The sequence below is a fragment of the Desmodus rotundus genome, chromosome 6 (assembly GCF_022682495.2).
Source record: "Desmodus rotundus isolate HL8 chromosome 6, HLdesRot8A.1, whole genome shotgun sequence".
NCBI classification, from domain to species: domain Eukaryota; kingdom Metazoa; phylum Chordata; class Mammalia; order Chiroptera; family Phyllostomidae; genus Desmodus; species Desmodus rotundus.
In genome coordinates, this window is record NC_071392.1 from 26,405,433 (window position 1) to 26,428,054 (window position 22,622).

The following is a 22,622-nucleotide window of genomic DNA, read 5'->3' on the forward strand; positions in this document are numbered from 1 at the left end:
AGTGTCAGCTCTGATACATGTGAGAATCAACTTTCCAAGTTCCGCCATGGATTCCTCAATGCCCACATACCAAAATAAATATCTTGTTGGGATTTTAAATGTAATTAAATAAATCTATGGATCAATTTGAAAAGGAGTGACAACTTTATAATATTGAATCTTTCTATCCATGATGGTAGTATCTCTTTCCATTTGCTTAAGTATCTTTTCATTTTTCTTATTAATTTATTTTATGTATAAGGTCTTACTCATATTTGTTAAAATTTATTATTAGGTATTTAATATTTTTGATAGTCCCATAAATAATGTTTTATTGTATGTTCTAATTGTTGTTGGTGTGTAGAAATGCATTTTTAAAGTATTGACCTTGTATGTGGCAAATTTACCAAAAATTCTTCATTCTAATTTATATATAGATTCTTTTGTATTTTCTATGTAATACTTATCTCCTGCAAGTGATGATTCTTTAGTGTCTGCCTCATCATTATAAATTGCATATAAATTTTGTACCATCTGATATTTCCAATACCTGATTAACATTTTTGCTGATGATAGTTGCTTGTTACTTCTGTTGAGTATCAGTCATGATACCTTTTTTTTAAACTGTAGATTCATATTTCTATGGGAATTCTTTGTAGCCTAGATGGAAGGGAGTTCATTTAAAAAGGATTCATATTTGTTTCTGCCAGGTGCCCATGGGTCCTACTGAACAAGGGCTATTTTTAACAAAATTCTCAGCTTCAAGTTTTTCCAGAGCACACAGGTAGTGCAAGTCAGGCAGCAGAGCTGACATCACAGTTAGCTGATCTGTAGAAACTCTTGGAAAAGATTTTCCTTCCCCTCAACCAGTGCCATGTTTTTAGATGAGCAAATGTCCTTATTGTCTGCTGTGGGGGCAGTTTGATTTCTAGTATGCCCTTTGGAGGTTTACGTAAGATACTGTCTTTGGGCTGGACCCGGGTTTTGTCACCCGTCATCCATCTCTCTCCAGGCTGTGAACCCTGGAACTCAAAATCCCCCGACTTGTCAAAAGTCCGCAGCACCAAAGCCAAAATCAGTGTCTAGAACTTCTCAGTAGGACCTTGCTTTGAAATCGTTTTGACTGGACTTTATTACTACTTAATTGATGCACTTAAAAATGTATCTCTATATTCATCAATTTTATTTCTTCAGTGGGAAGGGCATCTGCTTTGCCCAGGGTCTTCCAGCCACCCTTCTCATACCTGAGAACCTTTCGCTTCCACTGTTTCACCTCCTAAATCTCAGTTTCAGATACCTTTTCTTTGGCCATCACCTGCTGTCCATGAGTGCCTCTGATGTTTATCAGTCCCACTTTCACAATTCTTCAGCCCTGTTAGGGTTCTCAATCCAGTCACCCCCAAATGCTCACTGTCCTCTCGCTCAGGTCCAACCTCAACCAGATGAGAGTCTCTGCAATGCCCTCCGTTACCAAACGCAACATGAAAAGTGCCTTCCAGAGTGGGGCCATGCTGCGGTGCTGATACCGTGTTCCATCGCCACAATCACTCTCTCACACCCTTCTTGTCCTTGTGTCTTTCCCTGTTTAACATCTGATCTGAGCTCACAACCGTTATAATTAAACTCATATCTATCTGCCCACAGTGTCCCTGGTTCTGGAGGAAAATAAGCAACTAGGCCACTGACTTCAGTATGGTCAGCAATCCCACTCGTGTGTATTTCTCCAGTCAGGTCACGGTGCCACCCTCTCGGCACACCTTCAGCGTCTTCTGACTCTGCGCCTTTCTCAATGGATGGCTTCCCTTTGTATTTCATTAGGGGAATGGAGTCTAACACTAGAGAGCTTCCTCATCCACCCACCACCAAACCCACCAAACTTCTTGCACTTGTAATATATTCTCAGCTTTCCCCCTTGTGACTTTGTGTGAACTATCCTGCTTCATATTTAAGGCTACCCTGTCCGCTTGTGCACACGGTCCTGCCCCTTTTCCTTCTTCCCATCACTGTCAGAGATTCTCTGTCATTTTGTTCCTTCTCCTGCTCCAAGAATGGGCACAGGCTGTCAGGGTTTGTTTTTCCTCAGCACAAAAATAGGAGACTGCTTCTGGGAAGATGGAGCTGAAATACTTTTTCATATTCCTCCAGCTCAGTAAAACTAAAACCTTTGGGCATTACATAGAAAAGAAAACATAAGCCTGAAAGGTGAAGAGAGGAAGGCAGACCAGCCGAGGACTTGGGGACTTGAGGAAAACACAGTGGCTAGTTTCCTGTGTTATTTGTTTCTTTGTTTGCCTCCTATTTTCTAGACTTGAGCTGAAGAACTGGCAGTCGGCAAACACCGACAGGTGCAGACTAAAAAGCCCAACAAAAACCTGCTCTGTTGAGCCAAAAAGCCAGGAAAGGGTCAGCCTAGCAAAATACACAACTTTTACAATTATCTCAACTGCTCCACTCCAGCCAAAACCACAGGAAAAAAACTGTGGCCGTACTCCCACCCATGCCAGCAAAGTCATAGCGGGAAGCCCAGACTTTACCCCTCTGCTAGGCTGTACCAGGTGCCCAGCCCCCTGCTGAGATGGCCTCAGAGAGAACAAGTAGATTAGCTGGGATTTTCATCCCCACCAGGCAGTAAGGACTCACACTCCCTTCCATCCCCCTCCCCAGTACTAGTGGGGACCACATGGGGAGCCTGAACTTCTGCCCCCACCTGAAGTCACAGGGCCCCCTTCCCCTCCCAGATAGGGTGCTGTCAGAGAAGGTCAAGTGGAGCTTCAGGGCTTTCCCCAGCACCCAACAGTAATGAGGCCCTTTGGAGCAGCAAAGAGACTGTCTGCCCCTCCCAAACAGGAAGGTCTCAGTGGAGGCTCCGTAGGGAGCCGGAACCCACTCCAGCCCAGCAGCAATGAGGAGCTGTAGCGAGCGTGCACTTTGCCTGTCTAGGTCACTGTGGTAACCCCCACGCCCGCAGGAAACATGGCTTGGCATAGCGCGGGGGCTAATGGCGTGATCTTCCTCAAACCACTCATCCCTTCTTGTCTCAATTTGCTCCTCTGTAAAATGAGGATGAAAATAATGGAATCTACCTCCAGGCTGGCGCGAGGTTTACATGAGTTGACACATGTAAAGCTGCTAGGATAGCCCCTAGCACATGAGGTGTCACCCATGGCTGCTGCCACTGGAGCTGCCATGCACCCCTTTCTGATGCATATGCCTCTCAAATAGAGCTGCAGCCGTACCTCATGAGTTTTGATTTGCAGTGTTTTCATTCCTCCTATTTTCTAAATATTCTGTAACGACAGTCTTATTTCCCCGTGTATGCCCTAGAGATATGTAGAAGAGTATTTTTAAATTCCAAGTGGGTGGGAAATTTTTGTTTAACTGTTTGTTCCTAATTTGTAGTTTTATTGTTCTGTGGCCAGAGACTATGTCTGTGTACTTTGTGCTTTAGCAGATTTATTGATGTTTTCTTCATAGTCTAGTACATGATCTATTTTTAAAAATGATTTCTTCAATTAAAATAACTTTCCCCTTTTTCTCATTGTGAAGACTTTTACGCTAGGAACACATCCTATAAACACACTTTCCAACACACCAAACTAGACAGTTAAATGAAATAAAAGCTTCAATCATGTTGAGTTAAAATGCTATATTCCCATTCAATTTGCAGTGAGCACAATTGCAAAGTCCCCCAGAGGGAGAGAAATGGGAGTGGGTACATTCAGCCTTCAGGTGTGATTTGTTAGTTGTTGTTCTGCTGCCTCTTTTCTCCCTCTAATTTCTTCTCGTAAAGAATGTCTTTAATTCTAATTATAGCAGATTGTAATTTCCAAGAGTGACCACAGCAATATTTCTCGCCCCCCATGCTGTTCTAGGACCTTGCCACTTCCCAACAATAGGTGAAATCTGTTCTCGTCCCCTTGAACTAGAGTAGAACTTTATGTCTGCCTCAACAAACTCAGAACGGGGTGGAAGTCATGTCGCGTGACTTCCACACTGGGTCAGAAATGGCAATACAGCCTCTGTCAGGCTGTCCCTCTCGCCATGCCTACCCTTGGAACCAGTTACCATGTTGTGTGGAAATTCAGGCTCTCTGGAGAGGCTGCTAGTTGGCGTGGCCACAGCCTCAGTTGAGGTCCCAGTGCCAATCACCGCCAATCAGCAGACAAGTGAGTGAGTGGGCGAGTCTTCAGATGATCCCAGCTCCAAGCCACCCCCAGAGTGCCCATCTGGGTCTGTGGCCCACAGACTCAGCGAGCCTCCCACATGGTGGTTTTAGATCATTGATTTATAGGATAGTGGTAATGCAGATATAGTAACCAGATCACTAAGGACGGAGTGGCCCCAGCTAACCAGATAATTTCACATAGAAGGATGGTGTTACAATGAGGAAAACATTAAACTAAGATCTGGCAGACCTGGGTCGTAGGAGGAATTAGCTCATAATTGGCCTTGGTCCTTGAACAGGTCGTGAAACCTTTCTGAGTCTTAATATTTGGGCCTTTTTGGACCTTTCAGATTCTGCATTAATTATTGTCCTGATATAGAAAATTTAGTGTCATGAAAGATTTCATATTGGAAATATTCTGTCTTTTCCTGAGATCTTAAATATCTGTATTTGATCAATGATAATCTTGATTTTACAGTTAACTCTCAAAGGGCAATCTCATTTCCCTCATTTCCAAACTGTTGGAAATAATTTTCCAAAGTACTGACAGTGGAGAATAGGATCACTTTTTTATCAGCCCAATTTTTGCATGAAATAAACAAGAAAGCTGGCAAGGCATTTGCTGTAGGATAGAGGGCTGCCCAGTCTCAGGTCACAGTCGTACATTAACGACTGCTTTGATTCCCCACTTTTATATTGCCCTGTGATCTCTATCTGCTATCGGGGCATTCTTTGTTAACTACCGGGGGACGTGATGCCAGAATATGTTTGCTGAGATTTTACTGGCTCTGTCTAGATTCAGCAGCTTGAAAATGTTAAACATGCCTTGCAAAGCTAAGTCTGCTATGGGAGAAATGTCTGGTTCCTCTGGAAGTTGAATTGTTGAGATAAGTCATCCATTATTCCACGTACTAAATTCCAGAAGAAGCTGAAGCAATTGTGTGATGTGCTTTTTCCAACACACAATACGCCATGGGCCCTAGAGTGTGGTGAGGTGAGACAGCTGCTTCAAGTCAGTATTCAGGGGACCTATCCGCGCTGGCAGCGTGGCAGTAACTCAAGGAGCACCAGCTGGGGCCCCACAACTTGCTTGTACCACCTCCACGGAGCAACTCAACTTCCTCCCCTTTTCCTGAGCTCACCACAATCACGGGATTAGGGGCTCACTGTTCCCCTTGCATCCTAATGCTCCCCCACACAGAACCAAGTTATTAGGTTTCTCTCTCATGGGAAATGTGTGCTCCCTGAGAATCGGTTCTTGTTTTCTAACCTGTTGATGACAGTTGTATTTTGTTTTTATAATGATGTGATTGTATTAAATATTACATCAATAGATGAAATAATGAGACAAACGAGCTGTTTCTCTGAAAACAAGTTGAAAACGTCATAAACTGTGAGTGATATAGCTTTAAAAGACTGTGGGGGGGAATCTAGAAGGTTCTTTACTCAGATCGCTTCCCATTTATCTATGTTTTCACTTGCCTTTAAAGACAGCCGCACTTTAAATCTCAGGTAATATGTTATCAGCGTGCTATATTCAGATGCCCTGGGCTCAGAGGACAGGCCTTGGCCCTCTGTTCAAAGATTGGCCAATTGATACATACTTACTTGTTTCCAGTTAAGCAAAATGTTTGTGGAAAATATCATTTTTTGATTTTGTTGCTTTAACCTACTTTTTAGCAGACCAACTCCTGGTCCCGCTCCTGAGAGATGAGTCGGTCGGCGTGGACTGTACATAAATTCAGTTCATGTCTACTCTCTGTCTCATCACAGCAAATAAAGAACTGTCCAGGCTGCCCTTTCCTGCTGCCAAACTACAAACTGCCACTTGGCGACTTTGCTCTCACATCCAGGATATTCTTCAGCTTTAGCCAGAGCTTCCCCACTCTTACCCCCCTTCCCAAGATTAATTCTAGCACTGTGTGCTTTGTTCCATCCTGGACCCCAGCCTTCACTGGGATGGTTGCATGTAAAGCCATTGACCCAGGGAGTCCTCTCCTAATCTGAAAAGGTCCTCTGCTCCTTGGCCCTGTGATTCTCTGGTACGGCGCCTGGTTCCTTTCCTTCCTTGCTTCGGCCAATATTTATTGGGCACCTACCATGTGTCAGGCTTAGCACCAGGAACCAAGTATGTAGTCATGAGTAAAACGTATTGATATTGCAAGCAACAGATATATACAGCAGGTCCTAGAATAACATCACTTCATTCATTGTCACTACATGATAATGTTGATGAGATGCCGTAGGAATTTAACTCTTGTTTATATCAGTTGCCTGTGGTAAAGTTGGTTTCATTATGTGTTGTTTAGCTTAAAGCGGCTGAACCTATCTATGATGTTAAGTGAGGACTTACTGTATTATCAGCAGATGAGCAAGACCTAAACCTTTTTGCTGTTGTTGTTGTTGTTGATATATTGGTAAACTGACAGGGAGAATACATACAGTCTTTGACTTGGGAAATTGTTATGTATTCATGTTTGCATTTATACATGTATGTATTTGTTTGCATTCCTGTGGACATTAAATGAGCTAGGTATGTAATACTTTAGTTTAATCCAGGGACTGGCAAACTTTTAAAATAAGGGTGGGAAAAGAGATGTTTTTGGTTAGGGGGGCCATAGGGTCTCTGTTTTGACTTCTCAGCTAAGCAAACTGTTGCAGCATAAGAACGGTCATAGCTTAATACACGAATGAATGGGAGCGACTGCGTTCTAATACAATTTTATTTACAAAAACAGGCAGGAGCCCAGCTTTGCTGAACCCTGGAACCTATCAAAATACTTCACTGGCTCCTTCACTAGTTACTAAACTTGCTCAAGTCTCTTCCCTAAAAAAATCAAGGAAGTCCCACATCACTGCAAAAGGGTGTCTTGTACTCACCATCTCTACCTCTCCCCTCTCATTTACCATCAGTGCTAAGCAATGCCACCTCTGTGTCTGCTGCCCACTGAAATTGCCCTAATCAAGGCCTCCAGTGATCTCCAAGTTGCTAAATCCCTTCGAGTCTCTTTTCCTTACTCAATCTCTCCAGTTTTCAACACAGCAAACCACTCCCTCATTCTGGAAACACTCCTGGCTTCTGAAGGCTGACGCAGTTGGTTTTCCCCCTACAGCAGTGGCCACTCCCCTGTCATCAAAGGTGCATCCCCTCTTGACTGTGAAAGCTGGAGTTGCTTAGGGCTCCATCCCCGGTCCTACTGCTTCTCACCCTGCTCTCTCCCTCAGCCACTCTGTAGCTTTAAATGACATCCTTAGGCTCAACACTCCCCAATTTATTTCTTCAGCTCAAATCTTTCTCCCAGCTCCTTCCTCCTATACCTAGCTGCCCACCTGACATTTCCAGTCTCTCAGGTGTCTTAAATGTAAAGTGCTGAATATGTATGCTTGAATAAAGAGGTGAGTTTACCTGGTTGCCCAAGCAGAGACCAGAGCCTAATCACTAACTCCTCCTCCCTTTTGCTCCCCTCATGTGTTACCCACATATAAGCTTTCTCTTTCCTAATCATCTCCTGAATCTTTCCCTGGCTCTGTGTACCTGCTTCCCAGGCTGGTACAGCTACATCTGTTGCTAGTATATTGAAATACTTCTATGCAGATGGTAAAGAGGCTGCTAGCCTACACCCCTGTCGTGCTGGCCCCACCTCTGGGATCCACCTGTCCCATCTGGCCCGGCCCCGCAGAGGCCTGCAGGCCCTGCTCAGTGCTGAGGCCAGTGTCCACCTGATGGCTCCACGCTCATGCCAGACTTTTCAACATTTTAATTCCATCCCTGCCTAATGCTACCGTCACTCAGACATTCCAGCACTGGGTAATTTTCTCTTGCCCGGATTACTGGAAAAGCAACCCAGTTGATCTCTACCTCTTGCCTCGTCCATCTCAACTCCACAGGGCAGTCAGAAAGATTTGTCTAAAATGCAAGTTGATCATATCTCTTCCCTGCTTACAACCTTGAAACACGGGTAACAGTCAAGATAAAACCCCAACTCCCTAGTAAGCTTATCAGGCCCTTCGTGATCTGACACCTCATTCTTCAGACCTCACCTCCTCAGAGATGTCAGCCCTGATTCCATCTAAAGTAGTTCTTCCTGCTATTCTCTCCCAGCACCTTGTTTTCTTCACTGTACCGATCACAAGTCAGCATGATATTGTTGAGCGGTTGTTTTTGCTTCTCCTCCTAAACTGTGCGCTCCCTGAGGGCAAACACCTTGTCTACCTACTACACTGAGAGATCCCTTGCCCCTGAATATTTGATAAATGAGAACATCTGGCTCCCTAAATCCCTTTTATCTTCCCCCTTTACCGCTTTCTCCCTTGTAATCTGCAATTGCATGAGGTCAACATTTATTTGATAATTATTTGATAATGAAGTATTCTCAGTTCCTTAAACATTCCACAGAAACATTACTGTCCTTTGCCTGGCATGCTTTGTCTGCACCCTGCTGTTATTTCACCTGGAAAACTTCTGCTTACCTTCCAGGTGTCAACACTGTCATTGTGGCCTCTGGGACACCTTGCTTGGTAATTCCTCCAAGACAGAATTCTTGATACTGGAATTCAAGTGTCCGTTTCCTGTTCTGCTTTCCTCACTGGATGGTAAGGCCTGCGAGGGCAGGCTGTGTGTGTCGTTTTCATAGCTGCCTCTGAAGCTCTCTGCTCAGTGCCTGGCACTTGGCAGCTAACAGTTAGTCCTAAAGCAGACACACCCCAAAGTCCTGGGAGGGAGCCAGTGATCTGCACCTATTCGAGTGGCAAGATACAAACAGTGTTTTGTTTGTTTTGTTTTCTCCGTTAATGTCGTGCTTCTGTGATATGCAGTGACTTTATCTGCAACCTACTGTCTGGACCCAAACTGGTTCATAGTGAGACGTATAAAATACAGATTACTGAAAAGGCCTATAGTGAGTCTGTGTTTTATAGCGTATGAAGACTACGTAAGAAGATAGCAGTTTCCCTTCCTCGAAACAATGTTATATATATTTTTCATCCTGAATTCATGTCATTCACTTAAAAACAATCTCCCCTACTTGTTAATGGCACTTTTATAGTTTCATTCTGCTGGGCATATAAATATGTTATAATATAAACAGCCAGTGGTGTAATGAATCATTGCAGTCTTATCGTGCGTATGTTTTTACTACAAATCTTGGAGAAGAAGCTATTCATGCTCTGCATTTTTAAATTATGCTAATGTGATTAGTCATTATGATCTTCCTTACTCTTCTTGATGGATGCAAGATGCTTAAGCCTCTGATCGTCCTTGTCAGGGGCCTGATTAGTGCTTGAGACCCAATCAAGATGCTGTTGATGAAGTTCAAGTAACACATTAATAAGTTACATATGGCAGAGGAATTGATCATTGCTAATATGACTGTATAAACTAATAAAATAAGTGTAAATTATATTAATATACACTTTTATTTTTCCATGAAAATTTTAGCAGCTACTACAGCCTTTGAATGTGTTTTACCAGGCTGTGTCTAGGCCACAGTTTTTGCAAGGAAAGTGTGAAAATGACAGAGTGAGTTGCAATTATTGTTAATAGGAAAATTCACACATATCCACATCAGTGAACAGGTGTTTTTAAAGCCCAGACTTCAGAATAGTTTAGCCATTCTTGTATTTTAATGTTGTAATCAAGCAAAATGGAAAACAGAAGAGACAGATTTTGGTTGATTATTATCCTGCCAAATCAGATTGTTCCTGTTATTGTCTGACGCAAATACCAGTCTCAGAGGGAGAAGTGGGGAGCAGGGTGAAAAACACAGACATGTATGAAGAGAGGAAAGGATGGTTTTATAATTTTAAATGTATCCAATAAATTGAAGACTTGCTTGACAAGCTCAAAGTAAGTCAATAGAAATAGATGTAGTATAATACACCTATGTTCAGTATTTTAAAAAACTTTTTTAGAAGTAGAATCCCCTTTCAGGAGGAATCTTATAAAGAATCACAATATACAGAGCACAATATATAAAATAGAGAGGAAGAATATTTTTAGTAAATATTTCATAGTTCAAATTTATCATATTTAGTAAAATTCAATGAAGAAGCAAGACTGTGTTGATGAATACCGAAAATTAAAATTAGGGGCTTAGATAACCGTTATCATTTTGTATGTGGCTTAGCAGTCAATTTATTCTTGTGATTTCTTATTGGTTGCATAGTATCTAGATTGTCTTGTTTGCAAAGATAAGTTTTTGGAAATGGTAAAAAATAAATTACCTAGTTTTTAAAAAGTTGCCTGTAGTCTTGCGATAGGATTCCATTTATAGGTAAGAAGAGGGAACTTCATCGATTCTGAGGGCTGAACCAAGACGGGGAATCTGGTAAGACAAGCGAGCGTTTCGTTGGCCTCTGTCGCAGTAACACTGGTGTGTGACACACTTGAATGTGCCTGTAACTATAGTTTTCTAATAGTTAAAAATGAAGTAAAATACCAATGGAATGTGTTCTGACCCCTTGAGTCTCTTTAGGGATGCAGCAGGGTGGGGCAGAGTGACGGCGCTTTTCAGGCTGATTCTCTCTGAGTTGTAGTCCCCTCCGCGACACAGGGCTTTCAACAGCAGATGGGCCAACCTCCCCTGCTCCCCATGCCACTCTGCTACAGGCATAAGTGGTACATTCCTTTTGCAGTATTCTTATCTCAGTTAATGTCATCACCATCTTAGGGGCTGGGGTCCTCTTCAACTCTTCCCTCTTCCTCACCCCTAGCATTTAGTAGATCATGAAGGTCTATTTATACCATCTCCAAAATATCCATGGAATCCCTCCTCTCATCTTGCCTCTGTCCCTGTTTGAGATGGCCTCCTGGCTGCTACCTGATGACTGGCGCCTTACCCTACCCGTTAAAGCCAGAGCTTCGGTTCTGAGACACACATTAGATCAGGTCATTCCCCTGTGTTAAAGCTGCTAACACTCTCTTTCACTTAACTGGCTAAGGCTCAATCCCTCAGCCCAATGCAGAAGGCCCTTCCCAGTCTGACCCCACCAGGTTCCTCTAACCTCGTCTGCTGGCTCCCTCCATTCACCTACCCAGAACTCATCATGCCACATGCATTTTATGCTTTGCATCTATTTTCTTTGTACCTGGAGAACTCTTACTCATCTTTCAAGATCCAATTGAAACATCTTTCAAAGCATTTCTTGATTTCTCCAGGCAGGGCAAGTTGTAGCTCTTCAGCTTCCTTTGCACTACATATCCTTGTTTGCATTTGCTTCATTTAAAAAAAGAACTGGGTTGATCTGCTTGAGTGGCTCTCTTTTCTCCAAAATACTTAATGAGCATGGATTGTATCTCATCCACCATTTTATCCCAAGCATCTACGATCATACTTGATATGTGCCTGAAACATGGGAAACCACCAATGCATATTTTTGAACTTGTTATTACAGCATTTCATGTGGAGCTGTTTTCCTGATTCTTGCAGTGACACGCTAGCAGAAACCACAGTGACATCCTGTAGACTCCCTGTTGTAATGACGGCACACGGCCAAATTGTCAGTTTCTTTTCTCCTTCAGACTCTCCACGCTGTTGGGCCCAGAACTCCTTCATCCTCCTCCTCATGCATTAACATGTTTTAGAACTGAATTTCAAAACATCTCTTATCTATAGTGTTTTCTTCCCCAAATTTATTTATCCCACCCGCAGCCAGGTTATATGATACTCCTTGGTGTTTGGAATCTCAAATGGAAGTGATTTCTCCTTCTGGTTTTAGAAGGTCAGACTTTTGGGAAAGTGCTTGCTAATCCTGTTCCAAGTACCTTTGGTAGACACTCCTTTCATTTTACTTTCCCACTGCATTTTATCATTGTTCCCAAGAGAGCTCATGCAGTCGATCAGTAACGTGCAAATCTTAGGTCCTCTGCCCCATATTCCAGACCCTGTAGATGCCGAAGTGAAGCTGGCATCTAATAGTTTTGTGTACTCATATGTATATGCTTGCATCTATTAGTTTCTTTTCCTTACTCGCTTTTCTAATTCAATAAAAATTCATCCCATGATATCATTACTTCTAATAAACTCACTTGCCTATTATTCCTGATCATTTGGATATTTTACAGACTTTATCATCTTCTATTTGCTTCATGATTTTATTTGAAGAAAATTTAATAATACTTGCTACGATGATTATTCTTCCTCATCCACTTAACTGTTCCCACCCCTTTTCAAGGCATAGCATTTCCTATTTCCAATTCTCCCCGGGTTTGAAAAAAAAAAAATAGCTTGGCCATGGTTCACTAAGAATTGTAATTTAATCCTTTGTAATAACAGGCTTTTCATCTGTGCTCCCTGCAATGATCCGCCACACAATCAGTGCCTTAGAAAAGAACAATGCTACTCAAAAGAAAAGAAAGTACTGGCAACATGGTAAAGAATATGAGGCCTTTTGTAGAATTTGTAAATATACATTAACCTTGAGAGTGGTTGGCATCAAAATATGAATTACTGCTACTTTTCAAAAGAAGAATCAGGACATTTTTGGCAGCAAATGCAAATGAGCCTGAGTTGAGTGTCTGTGCTTTTGATCCGGGCTGTGTAAACACAGGCTCTTAACGAGGTAGTTTGGTGTTTATATTGGTGGAGTCTCTAAAGTTATGCTTACAGATCCAAGAACAATGCAACATTCAAGAAGGAGCAAAAACAACATTAATTCTCACCTCCCATGACCCTTGACCTTAGGAGTATTTGCCCAGGTTGTTTGGTGTCTCTGTATTTTATAGAGCAGGTTATTGTCAAATTTTGCACAGACGCAGTTCTGTATGTCTCTAACGCTACACATATTTGTTTCAAAGGGGTCGGTCTGTTATGAAGTGTCCCCCATTGGAGACAATTATAGGCCATCAGCAGTCTGCATAGCAATTTATCACCTTGTTTCAGTCATTCTCTCTGCAGGTCAGCCCTGTGTTCCACAGCCTGCACATCACAGAGTTCGCTGGGACTAGGTAGGTGTTTAAAGCTTCATTATCCTCACTATTATTACTACAAACCACACCATTTATTTGGTGCCGACAATCTGCTGTCGAAAGCGAGTTGGCACAATCTAAGCTGGATAGGAAACGGGTCCCATGAATAAAAGGAGCATGGGACTTGAGCTCCAGGCAGGGACAGGTGAGGGAAGATGGCCAGCGGCTCTGAGGAAAGGGCGCACGTATTCTCATGTCCAGAATGCGGTGCTATTGAAGGACAAGAAAGTGAACAAAATCCTTTTTTCCTGGTAAAGGTCCTGATTAATAGAAAGTAAAGAGAGTTGACGAGAAGGTATATTTAAGATCAGAGAATTGGACAAACTGCTTGTATTTTGGGCACACACACACAATTTTTTTCTGCAGAACCCATTGGAACTAGAGTCTGTGTGACCCTGAAGTTGTGTTTGAGCTCCCTTGTCTCAGGGTCCCCCTCTCCCAGCATAGGCTTCTTAGGTAACATCAAGAGACCTGATCCACCCAGGTAGCTGAGGTGGGGTGACAGGAGGTTGGCAGTCTGAGTTTAGCCAGCAGACTACTGTCTCATATAAAAGGATGTATTTCCTTCTGATCTAACTATCACTGCAAGTAACTTAAGGCTCTACTTCACCTTACTTGGAGTTTGGTAAAGGATAGCAATTATAATACTCTTTTTTTTCTTTCTATAAAATGTGTACATTAAAAGTTCAGTGAAACTAAGTTAAAAGAAAAAGAAGCTTTGAACGAAGCTGAAGAATGAAAGGAGTCACTTGGAGAAAATGTCTGTTCCTTGTTTATATTTTTATTTAATGACTTCAAAAATTTGCAGTAAAGCAATAAGTTTAATTTATTTTATAGGGAGAAATAGTAAGTTCAAAATCATATTATATTTGATGGTGAATGAAATCCTTAGTTTGCATGAAAATCACACATTTTTCTTTATATGAGATGTGATATAATTCTTCACAGCTTAAAAGAGCTATAGGATAAGCTATTGTTACTGGGGTCTGATTTGCACACAGGATAGATATGTGGTCTTTTATATATCCTTAGGGCTTCTGGTTACAGTAATAGTGAATTACGGCTAAAGGCACTCCATATTTTCTTTAGCCACAATTTTCTATAATGTCTAAAGAGTCACAGTCCCTTTATACCACTCCAGTTAGCATCTCAGCACACAAATATAACTGAGAAAGAAAGAAAACTTTTCTCCACCTGACATTTTGGTTTGCTGTTCTTGGTGTAACACAAGTGCATTGTAGAGAAAATGGCTGCAGAAGAAAAGAGTAACACTTGAGAAGAATTCTTAAGTATCTAGGAAGATTTTTCAAGTAAATATTTTAAAAAAAGAATTTGGTGGGATTTTTCAGAAAGCTAAGTGAGCCAATATATTTAATTTCATTACCTACTTATGATTTTGGAAAAATATTTTCTACAAACCTACATGAGCTAAAAGAAAAAAAAAAAAACCCTTCCCACAAAGACTGGTACCATTTGTGAGGCTGCTACAAGCAGGAAGAAGACTTTTTCAGAAGCCTAAAAAAAAAGGTACAAATATTGTGGTTTTTCATTGTCTCTATGAAAAATTAACTTTTTCAGACCTTGGACCTTGGGGGGTAATTTATGAGAGCTCTCACGGAACGATAGTGCACCTGCATTTGGTGAAACAGAAAGAAAAACCTCTCTCGTTGAGTAATGCACCATATGCAAATGGGGCATCAAAGGAGCACGACAGCTGGAGCACAGAACACTTCTTACAGATTCGCAGGGACTGCTGGTCTGGAGGCTGGCGGAGCCTCCACCAGGCCGGCAAAGTGCTCTGTGCAACTGGGGCACCTTAACTCAGGTGCAAGTGAAAATGGCTTTGGGAGAAAGAGAAAAAGGTGATGGCCAAGGTCTGAAACTCACTGGCACTGACTACTGGGCATCCGGCAAAGTGGGAAAAGCCACTAACAAATTCATTAATTAGGATTCTCTTTACGTTCCTACCATCAACTGACATCATGTGTTTAATTTGTACTCTCCTTAATTTACTTCAATCTTTATTACTAGAAAGAGGTGGCCTCCCTGGATCTCAAAAAGCCATGTCAGTGGTACACGTCCTTCATGTGTTTAGGGCAGGGTGGGCACGTGTTCAGTCAGCATTTGTACTAAATGGCAGTCATGCCTGAAGGCTCAGCCCCCACTTGGACAAAGAAGTTGTTATTCACCACAGTGGAGCTGCTAACAGGAGCGCAGAGGTGGTGTGGTCTGTGGAAAGAGCCCTGGACCATTGGCAGCTTCCATTTGCTCCTCTGTTCAATGGGGATAATAACTCTTGTCCTGTCCACGTCAACATCAAAGTCACAGCAGGTGAAAGCACTACGTAACATGTGAGATGACATACAGAGTGCAAGGGATTATCATTGATTAATGAATTTGCTAATAACAATTCTTAACTTACAAGTATTAGAGAAGTTTCAAATCCCCAAAGAGATTAATGCATTTTGTAATTCCCTGACCCTTATATTTATTTTAATAATCACGTGCATCTCTTATTTGGGGAAGAAAGCTACATTTCCTGTTTGAGTCACTCTTCTGCCTATGCTCAAGTCTGCTTTTCCTATGTTTGCAAAACTCATTGAACTCAGCCAACACATCAACAGGGAAGTCCTTGTTATTTTGGCACTTACGATCTAAATCTAATCACAAAAGACAAGACAGACAAAACAAACCAAGCCAACGTCCCATTCCACGCAACCCCTGAGTTACCCTCATTCCTGGCTCACTGACCAAAAAGCTACCCTTTTAGGTAAATATCACACAGGCTGCTGCTCTTCTCTCCGAGTGTTGTGATAACACATTCATGATATACTAGAAAGCATCATAAAAATTATAAAGATTTAATTGTGTCCAGAGTACAATTTACTGTTGCAGCTTTTATTTTTTCTTTCTAGAAAATTCATAATTGGGGATCTGGTCAAGAAATTCCTAGAAGCCCTTGACCATGCAAGTAATCTTTGAGATGGAGCGGTGGGTAATCCTGGCACGGAACTTCCTTGACTTAAATGTTACATGCTTATCATTTAATAACTACTTTTCCTTGGCTTTTCCCTGCTACATACTTTGTCATTTTATCTGAATGGAGAGAGGGCCTACTAGCTGACTATACATATGCAAAGAATTGGTAATCTCTCTCTCTCTCTCTTTTTTTTTTTTAACAATGAACCTAAGCTATAATAAAACCATGTGCAATGCTGTCTTTCTCTACCTCCCCGGTGGTGGCCTCCAGACTTGAAGTCCTGGGAGCCCCTGGCCCCTTTTCCTTGTTGTCTCAGGTGACAGGGCTTTCTCACTGGGTGTGGTTAAGGGAAAAGGCCTGGCTGGGCCACTCGGGGACCAGGTTTTTCATTTGTAAAATAAGTGCCCTTGAGTCAAGTATCAGGAATCTTCTTTCAGTTTTGAAAGTCTCCTGGCTCCCCAGCCAACACCTTCAAAGATAATGAAATTTACTCAACTCATGAGTCTGATAAACACATTCACCAAATTTGGGACCTGCTCCCCAAATGTATGATGAAACAACTACCTACCTCCTTTATTAACTTGAGTTTTCATTTCAGTTTCTATAAGTGACAACCACCTAACAACAAAAAGGCACAACTAAAATAACATTTTTGCAAAAGACCATTCAATTCCATCTTGTTGGAACCATTTGTCTACTCCATGGGAAAACATATGGAGTGTATCACACTGAACAATTACATTTTGAATGGCAAACATTTACTGTACTGATCACTGGAAAGCAGTCCTAATTATTGGCTAACTGCTTTAGCTGGCTAATGTCTAATCTAAGCTCTGTCATTAACTGGCCAAGTGGCCTAGAATAAACTTCAGTTTCCTTATTTGTAAAGTGGAAATTGGGCAACTGACCCAGCTCTTGAAAAGCACTTGTAATCACTCCAAGTCTCAGAGGGCAAATGACCACCTGGGACCATCTGAGACTTTGGGGGATGCATTTACGCTTTGGGGCCATAGGGGAGCCATTTAGAACTGTAGCAATGATTTACTAATGTTGCCCCAGTGGCCCCAAAGAGTTAATGCACTTTCCATATACCTCCTGCTTTCTCTGTGTAAATCAGCTAATCTATCAGCCGGGGTCTTTCACAAGTCAATTTGTTTGACACAGGTGGGCATTTTACTCCTAGACAGTACTTGCCTCTTCGTGGATGGTAAAAGAACCAGAGTCAAACCCCAACAGGCACCTACACAGCACTCTACACCACAGAGGACTCTGGGATTATGTATGAAACACAGTTAACTGCTGTAACCTCCCAGTGCCCCTCTTGTTATTCTCTGACCTTAGGAACAGTGCTGAGTTGTGGTACTGGAGTTGCTTGATAGTCTTGATTTTTAACATTTTATTGTGAATAACAGCTATAGGGTATGAACACCTATCCACCTTCTTGTCCTTCTCTCCTTCCATCTGGACTCAGAGACGAATGTCTTTCAAGAAGGTGAGTCCTTCATATGTTCTGAATTCCTTGTTATCTGCCATCTCCCTGAGTAGCATTTTTCATCAAACATTCCTAGCCTCTGTGGCCTCATTAACCCTTTTTTCCTTCCAAACTGTGTGCAAAGCTCTGATTTTAAATAAATCATACCCTCCCTGGACTTTATGTCCTGTTTTGCCTCTCTCTCTCTCTTTTCATTCCTAGTTACACTTATGAAGGAAAAGTTCATACTTACTGTCTTTGCTTCATCACTTATTCTGTGACCCACTGTAGCCCTCTCTGGATGTGATCACCGTTGATCAGACCCTAAGTCCTCTGGGTTTACAAGAACCTATAAAATGTTTGAGATCTACAGAAAAAGAAGTTGGGTTAAATGCACAAAGAAAAGTCGATGACAATTTAATTTGTGCTGATTTCAAAGGGAAATTTTTTGAGATAAATTTAATATGGAATTTGGTACATTTTAATGGAATGTACCATTACATTCCATGTGGAATGGGATCTCCAAAAATCAGAGTGTTCAGGGTCTAGGAGAGTTTTAGAGACATCATAATTGCCAAACTGAGTGGACCACTTTCAGCTCTTATTAAAAATGAAACAGTATTTGATAACGTTGACCACATCCTCCTTAGTCTTCTCCTTCCTTGGTTTCTGTGATACCAGCATCTAGTTTTTAACCAAACTCTTTTATTACTTCTGTTTCCCCTGGATTTCTCTTCTCCCAGAGTCCATCTGGGTTGTCTTCTGACTTTATATGCTTTCTTTTGTAGTCTCATCCATGCCTGGGTTCCTGTACTCACTTATATTCTGATTCATCACCATCCATGCTGGCACCTTCATTTCTACTTGCTGTCATCTTTTGACCTTGCAAGTCTGCTCTTCCTCTCACGTTCCTTTGTGATTAAATGATACACTATAAGATGTCTGGGAGACATCTTATCTTCCTCTTGTATCCAATCAGTCATGAATTAATTCAGTTCCTATTCTCTTGAGCCCACTTCTCCCCTTCTTTGAAAAACACAATTCTGGTTTTGTCACTCCTGTGCTTAATCTCTTCAGTGGTTCCCACTAACTGGGGCCAAAGACAAAGGTATTACCCTGGCTCTTAAGAGCCTCCATGAGCTGCCATCTGCCTGCCTCTCCAGCTGCCATTCTAGCCCCTCTTCTCTGCCCCCTTCTCTCAATACAGAAGCTGTAGCCAGACTGGTGTGATTTTTCCTTCACCCTCACAACAATCTCTCCCCCCTCCACAACGTGTGTCTCATCCGGGAACATCCTTCCACCCACTGTTCCCCTGGACAGGCCTCCCTTGAATCTATAGATGGTGTCGGCAGCCCCCGTGCCCACCAAAGCTCTCATTGCTCTCATTGCACTCTGGGCTCTCCAACACACTTAACATTCTTTGTTCAATGTCTTTTTGCCCCAGTAAGAGTGCCTAATATTTATTGGCTACTTCCTCTGTGCAAGGCAGTTTCATACACATGATCTCATTTGAATCATCACAACTCTGAGGTAGTATCGCTCTGGTTTTACAGATAAGGACACTGAAGCATGGAGAAATTAAAGGACACATAGCTAGGGGAGGGTAGATTAAAACTGGAACCCAGGCAGCTGCATCCACAGCCCGTGCATACCCATGATTAATGTCAATTCAGTGAATCAGTAAGGTCCATAGGGCAGGCGCCAGAGCTCCCCCATCCAGACCCTTACACAGGATTGGCACATAGTAGGGGCCAGTGAGGAATTGCTGAAATAATAACAGTCTAAATTCCTGGGGTGTTATACAGGGTCTTCCCTAATCTCCCCCTGACATACCTCCCTGGTCTTTTCTCCCAGCAGGCCTGTCCCTTCTCCCGGTTTGCTAGCCATAGAAACAGTTTCCTGAACAGGCCGTAGTGGTTCACACCTCTGCCTTCTCTGTGTGCATTCATTCACTCATCCATCCATTCACTCATCCATCCATTCATTCACTCACTCATCATTCATTTACTGAATACCTACTGAAGGCCAGAAGACAAAGAGAAAAGTCCTGTGACAGATGTGGGCCAGAGGAACAAAAAGGGATATATAAACAAGACTGAGGAGTCAAAAAAGTCTCCCAAGAGAAGAAACACTGAAATGGAGTTTTCATTTCCTGTGTCTATGGCAAGCCCCTATTTATCCCTCAGGGCTCTGCTCTCCAGTGCTCTCCTCATAGTAGACCTGGCAGATGTTGTATTACATGTCCTTAGACGATGACCTTCCAATCAGACAGTGCGATCCTCTTACTGTGTATCAGTCTCAGCACAGTGGGTTCTTGGCACAGAGGAGATAGCCCATAAAGTACTGATAAATGAACACATGAACAGTGATTCCTCATTGGCCCCTACTATGTGCCAATCCCGTGTTAGGCTCTGGATGTGCAAGCTCTGGCCCCGCCCTGTGGACCTTACTGATTTCCTGAAGCAATAGTAATCATGGGTATACATGGGCCTGGGATGCAGACTGCCTGGGTTCTAGTTTTGATTTAACCTCCAAATCCTTTCAATTCATTGTGCAACTCTGTGCACTTACTGGGAAGCACAGAATTTGAGTTTATTTACAGAATAGACATATTCGTTCATTTATAGAAATACATATTTTCCTTAACACAATTAAAAGACGCTGGGAGACCAATGACATCTACCATCATATTTCATTTTAGACACAGATGCATAAAGTACATAAAGCACTGAACACACACATACTCTCTCTCTCTCTCACCCATATGCTTTTGTCAATTCGGTGAATCTAATAACTTGAGAAAATAAGAATTCACACCATCGGGCACTACCTCCAGAAAGCTCTGGACAATGGGGAGAATATTGCATGACAGAATATTAGTATATGTTTTGAAAGACAAGATGATACTTATGATTCTCTCATCAATGAAAAAGGACCTTTTCATTATTAGAAACAGGCCCTAAATGTTCGGCTGCTCATGTTTTGTGCAAGTGTGAAAAAAGATGCCATTTATTCATTTTGGACTCACATCAAAGCATACTTCTGTCACACTGTTCTTTTTGGGTTTGTCATATGGAGGGCTCTTTGAAAACCGTAATGAGATGCAAACTCACTGCAGCGTCCCCTTCTCTACTCATACATGAAGGATGGCTGTGACTCTCAGGAACCAGAGCTCTTCTGGGAGCTGCTGAGGACAATGCCTGGCAGGCTGCAGTCCTGTGTCTGTCTGAGTGTGTACATTTTCTCACCTGCCAAGTGATCAGGTGGAACTCGAGCAGGGGTCGGCAAACCCTTTCAGGAAAGGATGAGATGGTAGATATTTTTGGCTTTGGACCACACAGTCTGCGTTGCAACTACTTAACTCTGCCATTGTGGTGTGAAGGCAGCCATACAAACACGTTCATCAGACACGCTTGTTTTCCAATAACATTTTATTGACAAAAAACAGGCGGGGAGGGGGGAGCAGATTTGGTCAGTGGGTCATAGTTGCAGATGCCTGGACTAGGTGAATACTAGGATCTCTTTTCCTTTTTTTCCTGCCATCATACTCAGTTTTGATCATTCCATCAAAGTTCAGAATTGGGGGATAGCTGGAAAAAAAGAGGCACACACTTGAAAGACTCATTGGCTGGATGAGCTTACTATATTTGACTTCTCTTTTCACTTGGAATCTTTTAACTTTGTAGCATAATGTCCCTATTATATTTAGCAATTAGAGTGCCATCACAAAGTAAAATGTAAAACCATTATTCCTTGAAAAGGGAAAAGGCTTACGGTATGAAATGATGCATGCAAGGAGTGTGGGTGATAATTTACTCATATAATCATTTCTATTTCAGTTCTGTGGCGAGTATTTCTGGAGATAGCTCACACGGCAATGAGATCTTTCAGATGTGCACACCGTAATTAACCTTTTTATATACTTTGATAGAAATATCAATAGCCTTTTCTCTGTTAGCAGTTTTAACTTTACTTATGGTGTATGGAGTGATTTGAATTAAAGAATGATGATTATAAGAAAAAGTCCTTTATGCTTTGGGTTTAAAACAAAACATGCATATTCTTCCTGCTATTTTTATTTCCTGGTTAGGTTCCAGACAATGAACACCTCTATTCTTTTTGTCCTTAGCAGAGGGGATTAGACAACTAACAGGCTCAGTACTTCCGTGGTGTACAGGTCAGTGATTCTCCAAGTGTGGCCTCTGGCCCAGCGGCCTCAGCATGGCCTCGGCATCACCTGGGAGCTCCTTAGAAATGCGGATCCTTTCAGGCTCCACTGGGGGTCTCAGAATGTATCCCCCAAGAATAAAGGGGTTGGACGTTTTTCATTCAACTTTAAATTTTTAAATATTCATCCTTGATGTTTTGTGTTACTACAGAGCACTCGTTTTTCAATAGCATGATTGATATTTAATTTACATACAATAAAGTTCACCTTTTTAAAGTACATATAGTTCAACACCTTTTAGCATGCTTACAGAATTGTGCTATCATCACCATCTTCTAATGTTAGAGTATTCTCATCACCTCCAAAAAGGAACCTCGTCACCATCAGCAGTCATTCCCGACCCCCTCCTCTCTCACCCTTCGGTGCCCCTCGTCTCACCGCCTCGGGTCAGCAATTGCATCTCTTCTCTGTATCAAGTCTCCACATATGTCTGGGTCTATTCTCTGTCCCGTCCTGTCACCCTCCATTTGCTATATTCCTGACTCTGCCACAATTACATTGTCTTAGGTGTTACAGCTTGATCAAAAAGTCTTCATGCCTTGTCCAAGTTATCACACTCAGGTCTTTAGGAGTCTCAGTTTTTCTCAGCCCTTTGCTATTCCGTACAGATTTTTGGATTAGCCTGCCAATTCCATGACAAATCCTGCTGGGATTTTAAATCTATAGGTCAATTTGAAAGATTATATATCTTTAAAATATTGGGTATTGCTATCAATAAACATGGTACATCTTTTCATTCAAGTCTATAATGACTTTCAATTATTTTATTATTTTCTCTATACAAATCTTGTATACCTTTTGTAGGATTTATTCCCAGATATTTCATGTTTTTGT